This window comes from Spinacia oleracea, chromosome 5 (assembly GCF_020520425.1).
Source record: "Spinacia oleracea cultivar Varoflay chromosome 5, BTI_SOV_V1, whole genome shotgun sequence".
Classification (NCBI taxonomy): Eukaryota; Viridiplantae; Streptophyta; class Magnoliopsida; order Caryophyllales; family Amaranthaceae; genus Spinacia; species Spinacia oleracea.
This window is the reverse complement of record NC_079491.1, coordinates 94,246,958-94,262,886: the sequence shown is the minus strand read 5'-3', so window position 1 is coordinate 94,262,886 and position 15,929 is coordinate 94,246,958. Positions and strand designations below refer to the sequence as shown.

General features: G+C 40.4%; 1 non-coding gene and 1 pseudogene across 1 annotated transcript; both read left to right on the top strand.

Moving 5' to 3' along the window:
- The first annotated feature begins 536 nt into the window (after positions 1 to 536).
- LOC110795949 (uncharacterized) lies at positions 537 to 14,470 on the top strand (annotated as a pseudogene).
- LOC130462139 (small nucleolar RNA R71) lies at positions 9,954 to 10,060 on the top strand. Its single transcript, XR_008922280.1, has one exon. It is a non-coding gene; the product is annotated as a small nucleolar RNA R71 (small nucleolar RNA).
- Positions 14,471 to 15,929: the final 1,459 nt, after the last annotated feature.

Genomic DNA, 15,929 nt, shown 5'->3' with positions numbered 1-15,929 from the left:
TAGGAAAGGTTCCTATAGGTTCCCTACTTTACAAATTCGTCCAATGAAGAGAAGGAAGCAAGCAAGTGGAAGGTGGGCTGATTTCAGTCAGTTTTAGGAGATATTTTGTAATTTCTTTGCTTTATTTATTTCCTTAGTGTGTAAGGCTTAGTTTATGATGAATTAAGTCTTTTAGCTCGTGTAATATATATATGTAAGCTTGGGTATCAAAGAAGGAAGATTTTAAAGTTGAAAAACATTGTTATAAACCGTTGTGTTTAAAGATTAAAAACTCAGTGTTTTTATTCTAACTTGCACGAATCTCTTGGGAGGTAAAACTACAAGAATTCAATCCAATTAACAAGATTTGAGAGTGATTCACTTATTTTGTTAATTAAACTCTTTTTAGTTTAGGTGAAGAGTTATTCACTTCCTTAACTAAAAACAGAATACTTTGCTTTAAGAGTGATTCTTTAAGCTTGTATTCAAACCTATCTTAAACACTATTCTTCATTGAGTTGTGTTTGTTTCAAGTGGTATCAGAGCTCAGTTCTAACATGGGAGACGAAGTAAATGATAATGCTAGGAGAGATGCCATGCTAGAAGCATTAGTTAGGCAGAATGAAGCATTGCAAGCTATGATGACTCAAATAACCTTAGAAGTGTTTAAAAAGAAACCTAATGAGGAAGAGAGAAGTTCTAAGGCAGATGATAGAGGATTAAAAATTGAAGTTCCTGAATTTGATGGAGCTAGTGATCCGGAAGTGTACCTTGAATGGGAACGTTCTTTAGAACGTTTCTTTGAATACAAAGATACTCCAGATGAGAAGAAGTACAAGGTAGCTGTTCTGAAGTTAACCAAATATGCATCTATTTGGTTAGAAGGCGTGAAGAGACAAAGGGTGAAGGAGAACAAATCCAAGATTGCTACATGGGAGAAATTGAAGAAGCAATTGAGGAAACGTTTTGTTCCAACTAACTACAAGCAAAATCAGTATGTTAGATCGTCCACACTCAAACAAGGTTCCATGTCTATGGAGGAGTACATCAAGGAGTTTGAGAAGCTTTCCATTGTTTGTGACATAGAAGAAATGGAGGAGCAAAAACTAGGCCGATTCTTAGGAGGCCTAAATGAAGATGTACGTGAGAAAGTAGAGGTGTATCCATACCTTACTTTCGATGAAGCATGCAAGGTGGCTATAAAAATTGATAGCCAAAAGAAGAAATCAGTTGCAAGGAAGTCTTATTCAAAGCCATTTAGTACTTCTAAAGCTAATATTAGTACTAGTAACTTTGATAAGAACAAAAAAAACGATTTCATTAAGAAAGATAAGGAGAAAGTTGTAGATGATAAAACCTTAAAAGTGAAGTGTTTTAAGTGTCAAGGTTATGGTCATTACCAATCTGCTTGTCCTACCAAAAGAGTCATGACTATAAGAGATGTAGAGGAAATAGAAGAGTTGGAAAAAGAATCTCTTTTAGAGATGGAACATGATAAAAGTGAAAGTGAGGAAGAGGACTTTTGTAATCCAGAAATGGAGGGTGAAACTTCGGTTCTTAGGAGATCATTATACTCTAATGTTGTGGCAGAAAATGAGGAACAAAGAGAAACCATTTTTCATTCTAAATGCTTAGTAAATAAGAAGCTATGCACGGTAATCATAGATGGTGGTAGTTGTACTAATGTAGCTTCAACTGAACTTGTAGAGAAGTTAGCATTACCTACTACTAAACATCCACATCCTTATAAACTGAAATGGTTAGATGATGATAGTGAAGTAAGGGTGAAAAATAGAGTTTTAATCACTTTTTCAATTGGAAACTATGAAGATGAAATTCTATGTGATGTGATTCCTATGACTGCTTGTCACATTCTACTTGGCAGACCTTGGCATTTTGATCGAAAAGTTATTCATGATGGTTCTACTAATGTATATAAGGTGAATAAGAATCAAAATCTTATTACCATTACCTCCTTCAAAAATCCGAAACACAAAACCTAAACCAAAAGAAAACCTAGTGCGTGGGAGTGTGTTTGTGAGGAGAAAAAGATTTGAGAGGGAGTTGGAGACCAACCAGATTGTATATATTTTGGTTGTTAAGGAGGTGAAAGAGGGAGTGGAGATTAAAGATCCAAATTTGAGGGAGTTACTAGAGGAATTTAGGGATGTGTTTCCTAATGACCTACCACCTGGCCTACCCCCTAAACGTGGAATTGAGCATCAAATTGATCTCATTCCTGGAGCACCAATTCCAAATAAGCCTTCCTATAGATGTAACCCAAAAAAAAGTGAGGAGTTACAAAGCCAAATCAGTGAGTTAGTGAAGAAAGGCTGCGTGAGGGAGAGTAAAAGCCCTTGTGCTGTTCCGGCTTTACTTGTGCCAAAAAAAGATGGAACGTGGAGGATGTGTATTGATAGCCGTGCTGTGAATAACATAACCATAAAATACAGATTTCCTATCCCTAGATTGGATGACATGTTAGATGAGTTGAGTGGTTGACAGGCTAAATCGCACTCCTATCAAAGATAAACCTAACGTTCACCAACTAAAAATATAGCAAGGGAAGCAGGGATCGTATCCACAGGGAAACAATGGTCTTTCTACTATTAATTAACTAATCTAGACTACTGGTAACAAAGAATTGGATTGGTTTGTATATTAAGCTAAGGCAAATAATCAAACTGGAATATAACAATATTAAGGGAATCTAGGGCAGCGGTTCACCACAAATGCAGACCGGGATTGGACAACAGACAATAACAATTAATTAACAATCATAACTAGGAAAACATGCATCTCTCGAATCTTATGAATTCCTTAGGATAGAACAACTAGCGGGCTCTCGCTACGTACTAGAAATAATTCCCATCTAATAGCCACAGACCAAAAACATCAGATTTATACCTCTCGGCGCATAATCTAAGGTTAATCAAACTCAAATCAAAATAGTCCGGCCGAACAGAATTGACGAGCAATAATAATAAGCTATAGAAATTATAATCAATCAATCAAATAATCAAGTCCACATATAATCCCAATCATGCATTCATGGATCCCCTAAACCCTAGAAATTAAACTACTCACTCATGATAACTAATAACAAAGCGATTAACATAATGGAAAACATGATCAAAGCAATAGAATAAATTAAAGTAAGAAGCAATACCTAATTCTCGAACAATGGAAATTGAAAGCTTGTGTTTTTTTTATAAATCGAACTAAGTGTTTGAATTAATGTAGAGAGGAAATAAAACTTAGAAAAATAAACTAAGGGTTTAGTGCTCGAAAATAAGATATCCCTAAAAAATAAAACAAGTTTGCTTATATAGTTTTGCCAAAATAAGGCCTAAAAACGGAATTAAAAACGCGAAAAACTGCTGGAGGTTGGCGTCGCCCGATCGGGCGACGCTTCGCCCGATCGGGCGAATCACTCAATAGTCGGCCCGATCGGGCCAAAATCCGCCCGATCGGGCGGATTGCGAAATCTCCACAAAGCCTCCAGATTGACCGCCCGATCCGCATCGGGCGAGTTGCGCCCGATCGGGCGCGCGTTGATGAACTTGGCTTGCTTATAATTCCGCCCGATGGTTGCATTTCGCCCTCAACTTCCAGGGCGATTCGCAATCTTCAATGTATCTCGCCCGTATCGCCAAGTCTAACTCCCGGGGCTCAACCATAAGCATCTAAGGCTCCCGAAAGTCGACGATGGAAGTCCCGAACTTCTCGGACTCATCTAGTGGCCTTGATCAACAATGAAACGGGTCTAAAACGACCAATTTCTCATAATCAAACCTGAAACTCAAGGCACACTCAATAGCATACATTAGTACTAGAAACGGCTCCTAAGAGCACGTTTGATACATAAAAGTACTAAGGGACGGGGGTGAAAACTCTATATAAAACGCATATATCAAACTCCCCCAAGCTAGATCTTTGCTTGTCCCTAAGCAAAGAAATCATCGATGAATACATAAACCAACTTCACCCCAAACACATCTTAAAACAATGGATACGATTCAAGGCAAAATCCAACAAGCATGCATCAATGTCAACCAATCAAATCCATCCAACCGCTAATCCACCTCAACGATCGTCACGCAAAGCGAACCACAAGTGTACAATGGAATTCAAGACTAGTGCTCACACACTCGTCACTCATTTATGTGGCGGATAAAAAATGTACCCGTTCGCTCCCCTCCCAACATATATGTGTACAATGCCCTCCCAACTCACAACACTCGTGTGTCTAGAAAAACATGCACTCAACCTAGTAGTCGACTCGGAATGTGTCATGTCATAACTTGCATTGATAAACAACTACTTTCACATTAATATGACTCTATGCACAAAGGTCGGAAGGTCTTCAAAGCTTGTAATGATAGGCTTAGGTAGAGGTGCGGTAAATTTGGGTAAAACGTGAGCTTAAAGCCTTGGCTTTGGGGAGCATAAATCCTAGCAAAACCATGGTCAACCACAAATGACGACCGCAACCACAACTTCCCACTCAACACATGATGAAACAACAAACAAACCACACTATAATTTATTGCCTTTCTTTCACAATTAAAATCAATCACTCATAAAGATAAGAAATTACAATACTTGAGTGTAACAATGCTTTGAATTTTTCTGAGAGTAATGAATTTTTTTTTTTTTTTTCTTTTTTTTTTCTTTTTTTTTTTTTTTTCAATTTCCTTTTTTTTTTTTTTTTCTTTGGAAACCTTCATATTTTCTATTCTTCTCATCTCTTTCACTCTTCATTATTTTTTTTTCTCTTTTTCAAACAACAACAGGATAAGAAGGACTCCCTTATTTCCTTTTCAACACTCACTTTGTGCTCAAAACTAAGCACACTACAACTCCCTCACCTCACTTACTATTAGCTCCCCCAAGCTAGGCTTGGGACTAGTAACCAATGGGGCTTTCATGGGCTTGTAATATGGCTAGTCACCGAATAAAGGGGCACAAGCAACAACATGGGTAGAAAAGGAGGGAACAAATGTATCTAGATTCATCTGAAGGCTACCTAAACAGAAAAATGCCTTCGTCCTCCACAATGTGCATGTATATGAGTCATAAAATATTACTAATAGTTGCAAACCAATACTCAAAATCAATGGCACACCAGGAAGCTATCACACATCCTAACCAAGTCAACTAGTCAAGCACCAAGTCCACAAGGAGTTGGTCAGAGTTGACTCATGTCAAGGCATCAAAATAATCGGATCTCAAATCATGGTTAACAAATCAACAATACTCGTCATCAAAAACCAAGACTCAAAACAGTTTACAATCAAGGGGCACAGGGAAGCATGGTTTTGTATTCATCGGAACGTATTTTTGTATTTTTTTTTTTCAAAGCAATAAACTAATCTAGAAAGCATTAAACACACCAAAATAAACACACCAAAAAATAAAGAAATGCAATAATAAAAGAAAGACATACCTACAATGTACAAGTAGTGTGAAACCCCCCCCCCCCAAACCAAATCAGACAATGTCCTCATTGGCTCAAGGGTATCGAACCTCATCATCAACATCATCTCGGCATCACTGATGGCCTTGGCGATCATCACCATCATCATCACCATCATCTCGGCCAGCATGCCCACTAGGACCCGCTCCCCACCCTCCGTACTGGGTGGGTGTGAAGGTGCCCATAGAACCCGGAGCTCCATATCCCTCCGCGGGATAGGTAAACCAGGTAGGGTGCTCGTAATCTGGGGCAATATAGCCCTGCCTGGCATACTGATCATAAAATGGGAATATGGTCCTCTGGTGATCAGCTGCGAACTCCCGGAACCCGAGCTCAAGTCTGCTCAACCTCTCATCAATGGACCCCTGATCCTCATGAACTACCGGGCCACTCTGGGGCCTCCCCGTGTCTCGACGCCCCCTCCTAAAGTAGGTGCGAGGCTCTGGCTGGTACTGATGGGGCTCTGGCTGAGGGTCAGGCTGAGGCTCTCGCTCAAATCCAACAAATAGATAATGAGCCTGACCGGGTCTGAAACTAGTGCGGCCCTGAGGGTCAGGCAAGGTGAAAAGCCTGTTTCCCTCGAACATCCAGTACATGGCTCCCGGCCTAAATAACCCGTGCTCCCCCTGCAGCCTACGGAGTCCAGCAAAATAAGCCAAATCAAGCAAGTTGCTACCCAGAACTGGGATCTGGTTAGCCTCAGTAAAATTGGCCGTGGCCATGGCTATGTGGGTGATCAACCCACCAATGGTAATCTTGGTAGTATGTGTGGAGGTGGCTATGGAGTAAAATTGAGAGGCCATGTGATGTGCAAGGTTCATTTTGTAGCTCTCCTCTCCTTCGGAAACGTAGCCACCTAGGATCTCTAGCTCCGTACTTCTAATGTTCTGGGTCTCATCCCTACCAAAGATAGTAAATCCTAGGAACCTGTAAAAGACAATGGGTACCGGGTGTTGAATCTTGGAAGCATGCAAATGTTGCATACTCCCGGGATTATCATTGCCCGTAAGCTTTCCCCACATGGTACAGTTATTGTGAGTCTCCTTGGGTTTCCTACTATATGTGGTAGACAATCCAAAAATCCTACCAAAATCAGATAAGCTCATGGTGTAGGTTCGGTTCATGACACGAAATTGAACCGATGACACGGTTCGATAACCATCCCTACGAATATTAAAACTACTCAAAAATTCTAGAGTCAACCGCCTAAATGTGAGACGGAGCATACCATACATGCTACTCATACCAACACCAACAAAAACACGTTTTACATCACGCTCAATTCCCATTTCATGCAATGATTTTTGACATATAAAGCGAGTAGGGATTACCTCCCTCAATTTGAGGTGCATGAATCGTGCTCGTTGCTCCTCCGTAATAAAGATGACATCCGGAAAATCCGTGTCGGGCTCGAATTTCGGTGGTGGAGGTGGTGGTGTCGGTTCCCGAGCTCGGCTTGTGGAAGCCTCATGTTGATTTCTTGGTACCCTCGTGCATTTTCTTTGTGGTCTATTTGCCATTGATGAAAAATCTGAATTTTTGAGTTTTTTGAGTTTTTTTTGGGTGAATTTGGGGATTTTTTGGGGATGAGTGAAAACTTAAATCGATTAGGTGTAGGTTGTAGAGGATGATGAGGGGATGATTTTGATGAAAATTTTGTTGAATTTGGTGGAGAATTGAGGGAGATATGGTGGTTGGAAGTTTTTTTTTTTTTGAGGTTGGGGTTTAATGGAGGAAGAGAGAGAGAGTTAGGTTGAAGATGAAGAAGAAGTGAAGAAAGAAAGAAGAAACCGTGAACTTGTCGCTGAAATCGCATCTCGCCCGATCGGGCGACATTCCGCCCGATCGGGCGGTTTGCGATCCTTTTCTTCTGATCCGTACGCGCCCGATCGGGCGCAGCTCGCCCGATCCGCATCGGGCGATTTGCGATTGCCTCTTTTCTTGACTTTTTCTGCCCAGAATTCCTCCTTGACTTTTCCACGAATTTTCCACAACCGCCCGATCGGGCAAAATAATTTCGCCCGATCGGGCATTCCACTCGCTAGACCGCCCGATCGGGCAATATAAAATCGCCCGATCGAGCATTCCACTCGCCAGTCCGCTCGATCGGGCATGAATAAGCTTTATGAAAATCATCCGTGCGCGCCCGATCGGGCGCAGCTCTCCCGATCCGCATCGGGCGATTTGCAGTGTGCTTGGCCTTGAGCTTAATTTCACTTTCTCGAACTTGGGGCTTTAGGCCTGCACATTAAGAAACACCCAAACAGCGTAATGCCCTCTTCTCGCCTCACTAACACCAAAAACAATACTTAAACACACGTAGGTAATAGAAATACTTAAACACACGTAGGTAATGGAAAATACTAACTAAACACACAAAAATTAGAATCAACAATCAAGCTTATACTACTAAGGCAATAAATGGATAATGAAATACTCATCCCCTATGAGATTGATGTAATGTCCCCATTACACAATCTCCGTTTATGCGCAGACAATAGACATGAAAGGGATGAGAGCCACGACAGCTCATCGAATGGGGGCACCAAAGATGGTGCCACCTGGTGTCACATCGATTACCTTGGATGGGCTGTGTGGTGCGGGAAGTGACAGATCACGACCCCGATCGTGAATACGATGTCCACCGTTTACAGAACTTTCGGCCCCTTGGGTCGTGGCATCATCAATCCGTCCCTTCTTTCGAACCCATGCCGAAGAGTGTATACTCCGATCACCTCCACCTGCAAGACAATTTGAAACATGTGCTTTTTCCGAGGAGTTATTAGAGTTAGTATGAGTCAATTCGGTATTAAAATAATCATTAGAAATATTGACTCCAAAACATGACTCCTCTACCATAGGGTTCTTAGCAACATGGGTTAAATTGAAAGTAACCTTATCATCTCCCACATTTAGCGTCAACTTGCCATTCTTGACATCTATGATTGCCCCCGCAGTGTGTAGGAAAGGCCGACCTAAAATAATAGGAATTTGCCTATCCTCTTCCATGTCTAAAACAACAAAATCAACAGGAATAAAGAATTTACCTACTCTAACAGGCACATCTTCTAAGACACCTAGGGGGTATTTTACAGATCTATCGGCCATTTGCAGAGTTATGTTGGTAACTTTTAAATCACCCATGTTCAACTTAGTACATACAGACAGGGGCATGACACTAACACTGGCACCTAAATCACATAAGGCTTTGTCAATAAAAAGGTTGCCAATATTACACGGGATAGAGAAACTCCCGGGGTCCTTCAACTTGGGTGGAGACTTATTTTGTAGTAAGGCACTGCACTCCTCAGTAAATGCAACAGTCTCCACCTCACTAAATGCTCTCTTCCTAGTCAAGATGTCTTTCATGTATTTAGCATATGCAGGTACTTGAGTAATTAATTCAGTGAAAGGGACTGTTACCTGCAGATTCTTTACCACTTCTAAGAACTTACCAAACTGCTTGTCTAGCTTGTTCTTTAGCTGACGATGAGGGAAGGGAAGTTTGATAGGTGGAACTTGTATCTCAACTTTCTTCTCAACCTCTGTGTCAGCTTCTTTATCCTTGACCACCTTCTCACTTTCTCCTGGCACAGCACCACTAACAGATACTTCAACCCCTTCCTCTATAGTCATAGGTGGCCCATCATACTCATATCCACTCCGCAGAGTGACAGCATTTACAGACTCTCTGGTCACAGGCTGTGAAGGGAGTTGACCTTTGGGTCTCTCTGCAAGAGCGGTAGCCATTTGTGCCAACTGTTTATCCATGATCTTGTTATGAGCAGTGAGGGCATCGATTTTGGCATCCTTTTCGCTTAGAGATCTCTACAATTCCAACATCATATTCCTCATCTCTACAAGCATGGGATCAGGTTGTGTGGGTTGAGGTTGTGGTGGTAAGCCAGGTGATCCACTAGGTTGCGAGTTGTAGTTACTCCGCGGTTGGTAGGGTTGTTGTGGTGGTGGAGGGTGTTGAATCTGGTGGGGGTTCTGAACATTAGTACTCCTATATGATAATAGGGGGTTGTTTTTATACCCCTCATTGTATGAGTTGGAATACGGATTGTTCTGCTTGTAGGACTGGAATGCATTGCATTGTTCGATGGAGCTTCGGCATACCTGTGCATAATAGCCCTGCATCCCACAACTATTACAGACATTAGCAGATTGGGCACTCATTGCAGCGACACTAGCATGTTGGGTGGATTGGGAAGATTGGGAAGATGCGATCTGTATATTGTCGAGCTTGTGATGTAGGGCAGTTAGCTGAGCAGTAAGCTGTTCAATAGAATTCATCTCATGCTTAACACCTCGGTCGGCAAAACCTCTGGGATTCCCATATTGGGCACTATGGATGGCCATCTCCTCAATCACCTCCAAAGCTCTAGGCACCTCCAGTTGCATAAATCTCCCACTGGCAGCTGAATCCAAAAGACACCTAGATTCATTACCCAGACCATTGTAGAACTGCTGAACCAGGAACCAGTCATCTAAACCATGGTGTGGGCACTCTCTTTGCAAGTCCTTGAATCTCTCCCAAACTTCGAACAAACTCTCATCTACTTGTTGAGAGATACCTAATATCTGACCCCTCAGACGAGCTGTCTTCTCAGGTGGGAAATATTTAACATAGAATGCGAGGGCCAAAGAATTCCAATCGGTGATTTTCATAGCTGCACGGTTGAGACTGTTAATCCATAGCTTGGCCTTCCCACTCAATGAAAATGGAAAGAGTATCTCCATAGTCTGCTCCGGTGTTAAATTCTTCTGCTTAATGGTGGCACAATACTGAATGAAAGACTGAATGTGGAGATTGGGATCTTCACCCTTTTCCCCACCGAATTGGTGTCTCTCGATCATGTTTATCAGTTGGGGTTCAATCTTGAAATTCTCGACCGCAATGGAAGGCATGATTGCCTTGGGAAGCATAGACAGACTTGGTTTAGAATAGTCTGTAAGCCTTGGCACAAGTGGGGGTGGTGGTGCTTGGTCACCCATCTCTGAATCTGTATGGAATAGATTGCTAATCAGATGGTCGGATTCAGAGTCAGAATAGTCTCTCAACTGTTCAACGAATCTACGCCGTCTACGAAAGGTCCGTTCAGGTTCAGGATCGAACGAAGTCAGATCGCTGGTAGGGACAGTCCTGGGCATAAACAAGCAAGAACTAGAAAACAGTCGTGAGATCCGGTCTCAAGGAACGAGAGTCCCTTGAGAAGTGACAAACAATAATCTAGAAAAACAATTAATAACGGAAAATAAAACCGTTTCCCCGGCAACGGCGCCAAAATTTGACAGGCTAAATCGCACTCCTATCAAAGATAAACCTAACGTTCACCAACTAAAAATATAGCAAGGGAAGCAGGGATCGTATCCACAGGGAAACAATGTTCTTTCTACTATTAATTAACTAATCTAGACTACTGGTAACAAAGAATTGGATTGGTTTGTATATTAAGCTAAGGCAAATAATCAAACTGGAATATAACAATATTAAGGGAATCTAGGGTAGCGGTTCACCACAAATGCAGACCGGGATTGGACAACAGACAATAACAATTAATTAACAATCATAACTAGGAAAACATGCATCTCTCGAATCTTATGAATTCCTTAGGATAGAGCAACTAGCGGGCTCTCTCTACGTACTAGAAATAATTCCCATCTAATAGCCACAGACCAAAAACATCAGATTTATACCTCTCGGCGCATAATCTAAGGTTAATCAAACTCAAATCAAAATAGTCCGGCCGAACAGAATTGACGAGCAATAATAATAAGCTATAGAAATTATAATCAATCAATCAAATAATCAAGTCCACATATAATCCCAATCATGCATTCATGGATCCCCTAAACCCTAGAAATTAAACTACTCACTCATGATAACTAATAACAAAGCGATTAACATAATGGAAAACATGATCAAAGCAATAGAATAAATTAAAGTAAGAAGCAATATCTAATTCTCGAACAATGGAAATTGAAAGCTTGTGTTTTTTTTATAAATCGAACTAAGTGTTTGAATTAATGTAGAGAGGAAATAAAACTTAGAAAAATAAACTAAGGGTTTAGTGCTTGAAAATAAGATATCCCTAAAAAATAAAACAAGTTTGCTTATATAGTTTTGCCAAAATAAGGCCTAAAAACGGAATTAAAAACGCGAAAAACTGCTGGAGGTTGGCGTCGCCCGATCGGGCGACGCTTCGCCCGATCGGGCGAATCACTCGATAGTCGGCCCGATCGGGCCAAAATCCGCCCGATCGGGCGGATTGCGAAATCTCCACAAAGCCTCCAGATTGACCGCCCGATCCGCATCGGGCGAGTTGCGCCCGATCGGGCGCGCGTTGATGAACTTGGCTTGCTTATAATTCCGCCCGATGGTTGCATTTCGCCCTCAGCTTCCAGGGCGATTTGCAATCTTCAATGTATCTCGCCCGTATCGCCAAGTCTAACTCCCGGGGCTCAACCATAAGCATCTAAGGCTCCCGAAAGTCGACGATGGAAGTCCCGAACTTCTCGGACTCATCTAGTGGCCTTGATCAACAATGAAACGGGTCTAAAACGACCAATTTCTCATAATCAAACCTGAAACTCAAGGCACACTCAATAGCACACATTAGTACTAGAAACGGCTCCTAAGAGCACGTTTGATACATAAAAGTACTAAGGGACGGGGGTGAAAACTCTATATAAAACGCATATATCAGTGGTTCCAAGGTATTTTCGAAGGTTGATTTGAGGAGTGGGTATCACCAAATATGCATGAGAGAGGGAGATGAGTGGAAGACAGCTTTCAAAACGAAGTATGGGTTGTATGAGTGGCTGGTTATGCCATTTGGTCTCACAAATGCTTCTAGCACGTTCATGAGATTGATGAATGAAGTGCTTAGGCCATTTTTGGGAAAATTCGTGGTTGTCTATTTGGATGAAATTCTTGTTTACAGTTCTAACAAGGATGATCACTTAAATCATTTGCAACAACTGTTCGAAGTTTTAAGAGAGCAAAAACTCTATGTCAAGCTTGAAAGGTGCACGTTCATGCAAAGGGAGATTGGCTTTCTTGGCTTCATCATTTCAGATGAAGGTGTGAAGGTGGATCCATCCAGAGTGGAGGCGATTTCCTCTTGGCCGGTTCCAAAAACTATCACTGAGGTGAGATCTTTTCATGGTTTAGCTTCATTTTATAGGAGGTTTATAAATAATTTCAGTACTTTATTAGCTCCTATAACTGAATGCACTAAACATGGAAAATTTCAATGGAATGAAGCAGCTCAAAAGGCATTTGAACTAGTAAAAGAAAAGATGTGTAACACACCTATTCTATCTTTAGCTGATTTTACTAAACCTTTTGAAGTGGAGTGTGATGCTACTGGAACAGGTATTGGAGCTGTTTTAATTCAAAGTAGCAAGCCTATTGCTTATTTTAGTGAGAAGCTTAACAACGCCGAATTAAACTATTCTACCTATGATAAAGAGTTTTATGCTATGGTTAGAGCTCTTAATCATTGGAGTCACTATTTGAGGCCACAAGCTTTTGTTCTTCATTCTGATCATGAATCGTTAAAATACATTCACGGGCAACACAAGCTTAGTGCTCGTCATGCAAAATGGGTAGAATTCTTACAGTCTTTCAATTTTGTTGCTAAATGCAAAGCTGGAAAGGCTAATATTGTAGCAGATGCATTATCTCGGAGGCACTTATTGCTTAATATGGTGGATTCCAAGGTACTTGGGTTTGAATTGATCAAAGATTTCTATGCTCTTGATGAGGAGATGCGTGATCTGTTCGTGGCTACCAAAGATGGTCCAAAAGACCATTATCATCAAATGGAGGGGTTCTTGTTCAAAGGGAACAAACTTTGTGTTCCTAAGTGTACAGTTCCTGATTTGCTGATTAGAGAAGCTCATGGAGGTGGTTTGGCTGGCCATTTTGGTATTAGCAAAACTATGGTGCTATTACAAGAGCACTTCTCATGGCCTCACATGATCAAAGAAGTTCATGTTGTTCTAGCTCGTTGTGGAGTTTGTCAAAGAGCCAAGAGCACGTTTCATAAGGGGTACACTCCTTTACCAGTTCCAGAGAGACCATGGGAGGATGTTAGCATGGATTTCATTGTAGCACTTCCTAGAATACAAAAAGGGAAAGATTCAATCATGGTGGTGGTGGACCGTTTCTCTAAAATGGAACATTTTGTGCCTTGTCATCAAACAGAAGATGCTATTAATGTTTCTTGTTTATAGTTCAGGGAAATTGTTCATTTACATGGAGTACCAAGAACTATTGTCTCGGATAGAGATAGTAAGTTTTTGAGCCACTTTTGGAGATCCCTATGGAGAATGATGGGTACCAAGTTGCTATTTAGTACTTCACATCACCCTCAAACAGATGGTCAAACTGAAGTGACAAATCGAACTCTAGGCACCTTACTAAGGGGCTTAGTGAGCAAAACAGGAAAAGATTGGGATGTCAAGCTATGCCATGCGGAGTTTGCATACAATAGAACTCCAACTTTTGCAACAAAATATTCACCATTCGAAGTAGTATATGGGGTAAATCCTTATGTACCCATTGATCTTATTTCTTTGCCTAAAGATTCTTATATTCATGGAGATGCTAGGCAACAAGCTGAAGCTATGGTGAAAGTGCACAAAGAGATACGCACCAACATAGATAAGGCAAATGAGATGTATAAGAAGAAAGCAAACAAGAACCGAAAACCAAGGGTGTTTTCTCCTGGAGATTTGGTGTGGATTCACTTAAGAAAGGAGAGATTTCCAAGCAAAAGGAAGCACAAACTCATGCCTAGATCTGAAGGGCCTTTCAAAGTCCTTGAGAGGTATGGAGATAATGCTTATAAGATAGATCTTCCTGGAGAATATGGTGTGGCAGCAACATTCAATATAGGTGACTTATCCCCTTACTTAGAAGATGAAGATGTGCAAGAATTGAGGACAATTCCTTTTGAAGAAGGGGAGGATGATGTAAAATCAGATGCCAATCCATAAGTGTTGCTAAGTACTAATCTTAATCACAATAAAGGAGAGATCCATGGCCTAAAGATTAGTACTAGTGTGCTCGTATTAAGCAACGAAGGAAATGAAGCTAAGTAGGTGAAGCAAGGAGCTCCTGATGGGTGTTGGTAAGTACGGAATCATTTTGGGACGTGTAAAGCAAGGTATAATAAGCTCACAGCTTATTCATAAAGGTGCTTAAGAATTTGGGCCAATTCTAAGCTTTCCTTCCTAGCTAGGAAAGCTTCCCATTTGCTTAACACAAAAGAAGCCTTCCTTTTATTCTGATTTGGCCAGGAGGCTTTTTGCAGCAAATCAATGATTTCTTTTCTTGGTTGGAGATGTCTTCATATATAGGAAAGGTTCCTATAGGTTCCCTACTTTACAAATTTGTCCAATGAAGAGAAGAAAGCAAGCAAGTGGAAGGTGGGCTGATTTCAGTCAGTTTTAGGAGATATTTTGTAATTTCTTTGCTTTATTTATTTCCTTAGTGTGTAAGGCTTAGTTTCTGATGAATTAAGTCTTTTAGCTCATGTAATATATATATATGTAAGCTTGGGTATCAAAGAAGGAAGATTTTAAAGTTGAAAAACATTGTTATAAACCGTTGTGTTTAAAGATTAAAAACTCGGTGTTTTTATTCTAACTTGCACGAATCTCTTGGGAGGTAAAACCACAAGAATTCAATCCAATTAACAAGATTTGAGAGTGATTCACTTATTTTGTTAGTTAAACTCTTTTTAGTTTAGGTTGAGAATGATTCACTTCCTTAACTAAAAACAGAATACTTTGCTTTAAGAGTGATTCTTTAAGATTGTATTCAAACCTATCTTAAACACTATTCTTTATTGAGTTGTGTTTGTTTCATTTGGTCAAGTTATGCACATTTAAGGTCCGTTTGACCGTTATAGGTCATATTTTGACTATAATGTTCGTTTTCGGTCCCAACTCTAAACTAATGAAGCTAAATAGGTATTCAAAATTCTTTACACGTTTAATATACCTAGTATTAGGTTTCTAAGACTCATTAACATCTACTTTGGTCAAGTTAAGCAAATTTTAGGCTCGTTTGACGTTTCTGGGATATATTTTGACTATCATGGTCGTTTTAGGTCCCAACTCTAAAATAATGAACCTTAATAGGTATTTTAAATCCTTTACACGTTTAACATACTTAGCATTAGGTTGCTAAAACTCATTAACATATACTTTGGTAAACTTATGCATATATGAGGCTCGTTTGACCGTTATAGGATATATTTTGACTATAACAGTCGTTTTCGGTATCAACTCTTAATTAATGAACTTAAATAAGTATTTTGAACCCTTCAAATGTTTCTATAATTTGTAATAGGTTTCTAAGACTCATTCTCATCTACTTTGGTCAAGTTATGCACATTTATGGCCTATTTGACCGTTATAAGACATATTTTGACTATAATGGTCGTTTTCG